Source organism: Saccopteryx leptura, chromosome 2 (genome assembly GCF_036850995.1).
Source record: "Saccopteryx leptura isolate mSacLep1 chromosome 2, mSacLep1_pri_phased_curated, whole genome shotgun sequence".
NCBI lineage: Eukaryota > Metazoa > Chordata > Mammalia > Chiroptera > Emballonuridae > Saccopteryx > Saccopteryx leptura.
In genome coordinates, this window is record NC_089504.1 from 85,542,392 (window position 1) to 85,550,912 (window position 8,521).

Genomic DNA, 8,521 nt, shown 5'->3' on the forward strand with positions numbered 1-8,521 from the left:
CCAGCTTCAGAAAAATACAAAAAAACAAACAAACAAAAAACAAAACAAAACAAAAAAAACAGTGCTATGGTGTTCTTGGGATATATTCCTAAAAGTGGGATGGCTGGGTCAAAAGGCAGTTCGATTTTTAATTTTTTGAGGAATCTCCATACTGTTTTCCACAGTGGCTGCGCCAATCTGCATTCCCACTAGCAGAGCAGGAGGGTTCCCTTTTCTCCACATCCTCGCCAGCTCTTATTCTGTGTTGTTCATTAATGAGCGCCATTCTGACTGATGAAAGGTGATATCTCATTGTGGTTTTAATTTGCATTTGTCTAATGATTAGTGATGTTGAGCATTTTTTCATATGCCTATTGACCTCACTCATTTGAGGACTCCAATGAACAATGTGAACTGAGGAATGGAACTGAAACAGAGGAGAGATCAAAGGGACCAGAGAAAAAGAGGACAGAGGGAAAGGAGATGATAGGATGGGATAAACCTGAAGGGAAGGCGGGAGGGTACAATGGGAAGGGGGCAAGGGAAATGTTGAGGGGAATATGGGGGAGGGGGCATGCATTTGGGGCGACAATAGAATCTATGTAAACACAATAAATTAAAATCAATTAAATAAATAAATAAAAATTTTATTTAAAAAATTAAATTTAATGGGGTGACATTGATCAATAAGAGTACATAGGTTTCAGGTACACATTTAAAAAATAAGACTGAATCATGAAGAAATAAAAAAATCTCAGCCCAATTACTAGTATGGAGATTTAATTAGTTATCAGAAACCTTCCAACAAACAAATGTTTAATATTCATTGGATAATTCTACCAAATATTCAGTAAAAATTTAATACTTTTTTCAAATTATTTCAAAATATTAAAGAGGAGGAAATTTTTAAACACTTATTTTATAGAGTGAGCTTTACTTTAATAACAAATCATACAAGAACACCACACAAAACAAAGGAAAATTATACAACAATATTCTTAATGAGCATAGATACAAACATTCGCAACAAGATGGTTTGGAACTTGTCAGACAACATGTACCAGCAAGAAACTACCAACACTGTAGAAGAGTTTCTGGATCTTATCAACCCAGTGGGGATGAGCAAATTTATGCGAAAATGAGAAATGACAGAGAGCTTTGTGGTAGATTACATGCTACTGATCAACATTTAAATATGATATTGGAAGATGTGGAAGAAACTGTGACTTCTATAGAAATAGATGAAGAAATATATAAATAAAAAAAAAGAAATATTTTGATGCTCTTTGTCTAGGGAGATGGTGTTGTGATAGTTGCTCCTCCATTAAGAGTTGGCTGAAAAAAGGAATTAATCCTGTATGGAAATTAGGAGACTTTGTATGATTGTATCTTTAAATGTAGAAGAATTTCAAAAGAGAAATCTGAGAGTAAATTTTGATATTATGAAATAACCAAGGATTCTTCCACTATTGAAATGAGTTTATTTGCACATAACTCATGAAGTCTTAAGCCAAATGGCATTTTTATTTCTCTCTAATCCAGGGGCCCCCAAACTTTTTACACAGGGGGCCAGTTCACTGTCCCTCAGACCGTTGGAGGCCGGACTATAAAAAAAACTATGAACAAATCCCTATGCACACTGCACATATCTTATTTTAAAGTAAAAAAACAAAATGGGAGCAAATACAATATTTAAAATGAAGAACAAGTAAATTTAAATCAACAAACGGACCAGTATTTCAATGGGAACTATGGGCCTGCTTTTGGCTAATGAGATGGTCAATGTGCTCCTCTCACTGACCACCAATGAAAGAGGTGCCCCTTCAGGAAGTGTGGCAGGGGCCAGATAAATGGCCTCAGGGGGCCGCATGTGGCCCGCGAGCCGTAGTTTGGGGACCCCTGCTCTAATCCTTCCTAAAAATGTGATGACCAAGATAAAGTCATCTTTTTTAGGAGTTGATTTGCTCTCTTTTTTTTCATACAATTTCTGATTTTTAAAATTTAAATTAAATTTAATATTTCCTTTTGATTTAAAAATATTGCAATAAAATATTATCAAAATGAATTTAACAATGCATTAATAAGGCTTCATACAACAATCAAGTGGGATTTAGTCCAGTGACTAAAGAATGGTTTGAACACTCACAAATCAATCAATTTGATATCCCACATTAACAAAATGAAGGCTGGCTTGACCAGGCCAATGCAGTGGATAGAGTGTTGGCCTGAAAGGCAGAGGACCCAGGTTCAAAACCTCAAGGTCCCTGGCTTGAGTGGGGGCTTTTCCACCTTGAGCATGGTGTCACTAGTTTGGGCGTGGGATTATAGACATGAGTCCATGGTTACTGGCTTGAGCCCAGATGTCACTGGCTTAAAGCTCAAGGTTGCCAGCTTGAGCAAAGGGTCACTGTCTAGGCTGGAGCCCCCGAGTCAAGGCACATATGAGAAATCAATCAATGAACAACTAAGGTGCAACATGAAGAATTGATGTTTCTCATCTCTCTCACTTCCTGTATTTCTGTCTCTCTCTATATATATATATCTGTCCCTATCTGTCTCTCTCTCTTGTGTCTCTGTCTCTCTTACAAAAAAAAGGTTGAAAATCATATGATCCTCTTAAGAGATTCAGAAAAGTTATTTGACAAAATTCAACATTTATTTACGATAAAAACTTTTAACGAAGTGTGTATAAAAGAAATATACGTCAACATAATAAAGGCCATATATGACAAACCCACAGCCAACATAATACTCAGCAGGGAAAAACTAAAAACATTTTTCTTAAGATCAAAAACTAGAGATATAGATGTATGCTTTAACCATTCATATTCAATATAGTACTGGAACCCCTAGCTACCTCAATTAAGCAAGAGAAATAAATAAGAGGTATCCAAGTAAAAAAGGAAGAAGTAAATCTCTCACTGTTTGCAGACAGAATGATAATATATAAAGAAAATCCTAGAGACTACACCAAATAACTGTTAGAACCAATCAACAGGCTTAGTATAAATTTACAGGATATAAAATCAATGTACAGAAATTTGTGGCACTTCTTTATATTAATAATGAACAATTCAAAAAAATTAAGAAAAAATTTCTACTTAAAATTATCTCAAAAAAATAAAACATACAGAAATGAATTTAACCAAGAAGATTATATTGCATACACTGAAAACTATAAAACACTAGTAGAATAAATTGAAAAAGATTCAGATAAATAAAAAAATTCCATGCTCAATGATTGGAAGAATTAATATTATTAAAATGTCTATAAAACCCAAAACAATCTACATATTCAATGTTATCCCTACCAAAATTGTAATGCAATTTTTCAAAGCACTAAAACAAATAATTCTAAAATATGTATAGAACCACTAATGATCCTGAATAGCTAAAGCAATCTTGAGAAGAAATAAGGATGGAGGCATTATTCTCCCTGATTTCCTACTATAATACAAAACTATAGTAATCACTGCAGTCTGGTAATGGCATAAAAACAGACACATAAATCAAAGAAACAGAACTAAGAGCCCAGAAATAAACACACATATATATGGACAATTAGGTTTTACAAAGGAACTAAGAACATAAAATGGAGAAAGGACAGTTTCTTTAATAAAGGATGTTGAGAAAACTGGGCAGCCGCATGCAAAAGAAAGCAACGAGACCAGTATCTTACACTATGCACACATATTAATTCAAAATAAATTTAAGACTTAAATGTAAGACCTGCAATCATGAAATTTCTAGAAGAAAACATAGGTGGTAAGGTCCTTGACATGGTCTTAGCTATATTTTCATGAATTTGACTCCAAAGGTCAGGGAACAAAAATAAAAATAAACAAATGGGACTACATGAAACTAAAAAAAGCTTCTATAAAATCAAGGAAACTATCATCAAAACAAAAAGGCAACCGACTAAATAGAAGAAGATACTTGTACTCATAAATCATATAAGGGGTTTAATATCCAAGTTATAGAAAGAACTCATACAACTTAACAACAGAAAAAAAAACTTAATTTAAAAAAAGCACAGAAGATCTAAACAGGCATTTTCCAAAAAATACATTCAGATGGCCCAAAGCCACATAAAAAGATGATCAACTTCATTAATTATTAGGTGAATGAAAATAAAAACCACTATGAAATATCACCTCATATCTGTAGAATGGTTATTATATAAAAAAAGAAAAAGAAATAGAAACAACAAATATTGCCACAGATGTGGAAAAAAAAGAACCCTTGAACACTGTTGATGGAAATGTAAATTGGTTCAGCCACCAGGGAACATAATATAGAGATTACTCAAAAAATTAATAATAAAACTACCATGTGATCCAGCAGTCTGTTTTCTAAGTATTTATCTGAAGAATATAAACACACGGATTCAAAAATATAAATGCACTCTTACATTCACTGCAGAGTTATTTGACATAGCCAAAAGATATGCACATCATTAATGCCCATTGAAAGGATGAATGGATAAAGAAGATTATCTATCTACAATGGAATACTATTCAGCCATAAAAAGTAAAAAAAAAAATCTTGCCATTTCTGACAACATGGTTAAAATTTGAGGGTATTATATTAAGTGAATTAAGTCAGAGGGATAAAGACAAATATAATATTTTACTCATATGTGGAAGTTAAAACAAAATAAAGATTAACAAGACAAAACAAAGATAAGATAAAAGTCACAGATACAGAGAATAGGTTGATGGTTACCAGAGGGTAAAAGATTAGGGTGGTCAAAAAGGATGAAGGGGATCAATTTACAGTAAAAAATGGTAGTATACTTTTATTGGTGATCACCTTGTAATATAGACAGATGTCAAAGTATAGTGTTGTACACCTGAAACCTATGTAATGTTATATACCAATTTAACCTCAAAAGAAATTGTATATTAAAATTTTAGAAAATATCTGTGTACCTATACACAATCAGTCTAGATTGACTAAAATAATTTGGTGTCTTTTTTAAAAAATAGAATTAAAATGTTATCCATACTAAACAAAACAAAAGCAAGCAAACAAAGAACAATATATCTTTAGACACCTATGATATAAAAATTAATTAGGATCTCTGAGCATGGAGACTGAGATCAACATTTTTGTATTTTTGTTTTGTTTTGTTTTCTAGACACAGTCAGAGAGAAGGATAAATAGGGATAGACAGACAGGAACGGAGAGAGATGAGAAGCATCAATTATTAATTTTTTGTTGCGACAACTTAGTTGTTCATTAGTTGCTTTCTCATATGTGCCTTGACCGTGGGGCTATAGTAGACCGAGTAACCCCTTGCTCAAGCAAGCGACCTTGGGTCCAAGCTAGTGAGCTTTGCTCAAACCAGATGAGCCCACACTCAAGCTTGTGAGCTCGGGGTCTTAAACGTGGGTCCTCCGCATTCCAGTCTGATGCTCTATCCACTGTGCCACCACCTGGTCAGGCTGAGATCAACATTTTTGAAACCTCCTCAGGTAATCCTAATATGTGGTCATATTTGAGACCCACAGTTTTTATAAAGTCTTCAGATTCCATCATTAGTTCTCAAGTATTACTGTTTTATATGTCTTTCTGGTAATTCTAGCCAATAGTTGCATTATTCATTATAGATTGATATATATATAGTCTCTCTCTCTCTTTCTCTGTCAATGTATTTTATTTTTGTGATTCTAGACATGAGTCATTGTAGATGGCATTAGGAAGAAGAAAATATTTTCGGGATTCTTTTCTCATGAAAATACCTTTGGGATTGTCTTGTTAATATTTTTGTGTCTATATTTTATAAATTTATGTTTTGTTTTGTTTTGTTTTTTGACAGAGAGATAGATAGAAACAAACAGACAGAAAAGGAGATAGATGAAAAGCATCAACTCTTCCTTGCAGCACCTTAGTTCATCGATTGCTTTCTCATATGTGACTAGGGGGTACAGCAGACCAAGTGATGCCTAGTTCAAGCCATAACTTTGGGTTCAAGCTGGTGAGCTGTGCTCAAATCAGATGAGCCTGAACTCAAGCCAGTGAATTCAGGGTTTTGAACCTGGGTCCTCTTCCTCCCAGTCCAATGCTCTATCCACTGCACCCCTCCTCATTGGCTTTTTTATAGATTTAATATCATATTTTGAGTATTTTGCAACCTACTGTGTCACTTAGCCATGTCACAAATATTTTGCCATGACAATATGATATATACCAGGGGTCCCCAAACTACAGCCCGCGGGCCGCATACAACCCCTGAGGCCGTTTATCTGGCCCCCACCGCACTTCCGGAAGGGGCACCTCTTTCATTGGTGGTCGGTGAGAGAGCATAGTTCCCATTGAAATACTGGTCAGTTTGTTGATTTAAATTTACTTGTTCTTTATTTTAAATATTGTATTTGTTCTCATTTTGTTTTTTTACTTTAAAATAAGATATGTGCAGTGTGCATAGGGATTTGTTCATAGTTTTTTTATAGTCTGGCCCTCCAACGGTCTGAGGGACAGTGAACTGGCCCCCTGTGTAAAAAGTTTGGGGACCCCTGATATATACATTTTATTTTCCCATGTTGCAATGGACTATTTGTGTTCCTCCCAAGTTCCTGAGTTGAAGTGTTAACTTCCAATGTAATGGTATTTAGAGCTGGATCTTTGGAGAAATAATTTTTTTTAAGTGTGAGGAGGGGAAAGAGAGACAGATTCCAGCATGAGTGACAAGGATCTATCTCAGCAAGCCCCCTCCCTAACAGTCAGGATGATCTGTCCATCTGGAGCCCTTGCTCAGCAGTAAACTATTTTTAGCACTTGAGGCTATGGTTCCATGGATCCATCCTCAGCCTCAGGCCAACTTGCTAGAATCAATTGAGTAATGGCTGTGAGAGGAAAAAAAAGAGAAAGGGAAGGGGTGGAGAAGCAGGTGAGTGCTTCTTCTATATGCCCTGACTGAATTGAACTGGGGACATCTGGGCTGATGCTCTACCACTGAACCAACCAGCAAGGGCTGAAGATATAATTTGATATAGATGAAGTCATGAGTGTAAGGTCTTCATGATGAAATTAGTGTCTTCATAAGAAGAGACTAGAGCATTCAAATGTGTGCACATATGCTTGTATTTCTATCTCGTTCTATTCTTCTCTCATCTTTTTCCCGCACTCCTACTTGCTCACTAAGTGGACAATAAACTTACTAAGGAACAATCGAAAAATTTTTATAGTGATGGTTTTCATTTTCTATCCTCACTAGATGAGCCAGAATCAGAATTTCAGTTCCTTTACATACTTACCAATATTTGGTATAGTCAACAGTGATACAAGTATGTAATAGTATTTCATGATTTTAATTTGCATTTTCTTAAGAACTTGATTTAAGTGGTTTTTCATGAGTTAATTGCCACTCATATATCTTATTTTAAAATTTATGTTCAGAGAAGTGAAATGATATTAGAGAAATGGCAGCATGAGAAATACTCCCGATCTCTTCCCTTAAAATTTCAACAAATTCTACAACTATACACAGAGAAAATACCATAGATGAACCTGAAATATATACACAACAGATAGACAAAAGTATGATTGTGCAAGAGAGGCAGGCTACATATAGAATCTGCTCACAGAAGGAAAAAAAAATGCCAGGCACTGGGCAATTGCAGGTGCTGAGCACACACAAAGTCTGTGGCGCACTCCAAAGAACTGCATGCAAAAAACTTGTGGAGATAGGCCAAGTTACCTCAACTCAAACAGACCTACTCCAAGGCACATTGTAATGAAATTATCACAAATCAATGACAAAGAAAAAATCCTCAAGGCAGCTAGGGAGAAGAAGAATATAACATATAAAGGAAGGCCCATTAAGGTATCCTCAGATTTATCAGCAGAAACTCTAAAATCCAGAAGAGAGTAGATCTCACCATTTAAAGTACTGAAAGAGAGGAAATACCAGCCAAGAATACTATATCCATCAAAGCTATCCTTCAAATATGAAGGGGAAATGAAAAAATTTACAGACATAAAAGCTAAGGCAATTTATCACCAGAAAACCCCAACTTCAGGAATTGCTAAGGGGGATTATTGAACCGGATACAAAACAACAACAACAACAAAAAAAAAAAAAAAAAAAAAACTACAAGTAAAAATTTTCAGAAAACCACAATAAAAAACAAGGATAATCTGTGACAATAATAACATAAAAGGAGAGAGGATAAAGATTTGCAGTAGCAAAGGAGGATGGAGTGCAGAAGCACTCATGAAATAATGGACTCTAATAAATATGATAATTTTTCTTTTAATAACCTAATTATAGCCACACCTTAAAATGCCACTACTGAAACACATAACTTAAAAAAAAAGAAGAAACAGAAGATAGAAGTATGGAGTACCACCAAGCAAAAACAAAGAACAACAAAAAAGAACCAAACAAGACACAAAACTATTAGAAAGCAGTATATAAAATGGTATTAGAAAACCCTCAAGTGTCAATAATTACACTAAATGTAAATGGATTGAACTCAAATAAAGAGACACAGAGTAGTAGATTGAATCAAGAACCAAAACCCAACAGTGTGCTCCC

General features: G+C 34.7%; 1 pseudogene; it reads left to right on the forward strand.

The window, feature by feature from the left end:
* Positions 1-1,010: 1,010 nt before the first annotated feature.
* LOC136391422 (U6 snRNA-associated Sm-like protein LSm3 pseudogene) lies at positions 1,011-1,318 on the forward strand (annotated as a pseudogene).
* The last annotated feature ends 7,203 nt before the right edge of the window (positions 1,319-8,521 follow it).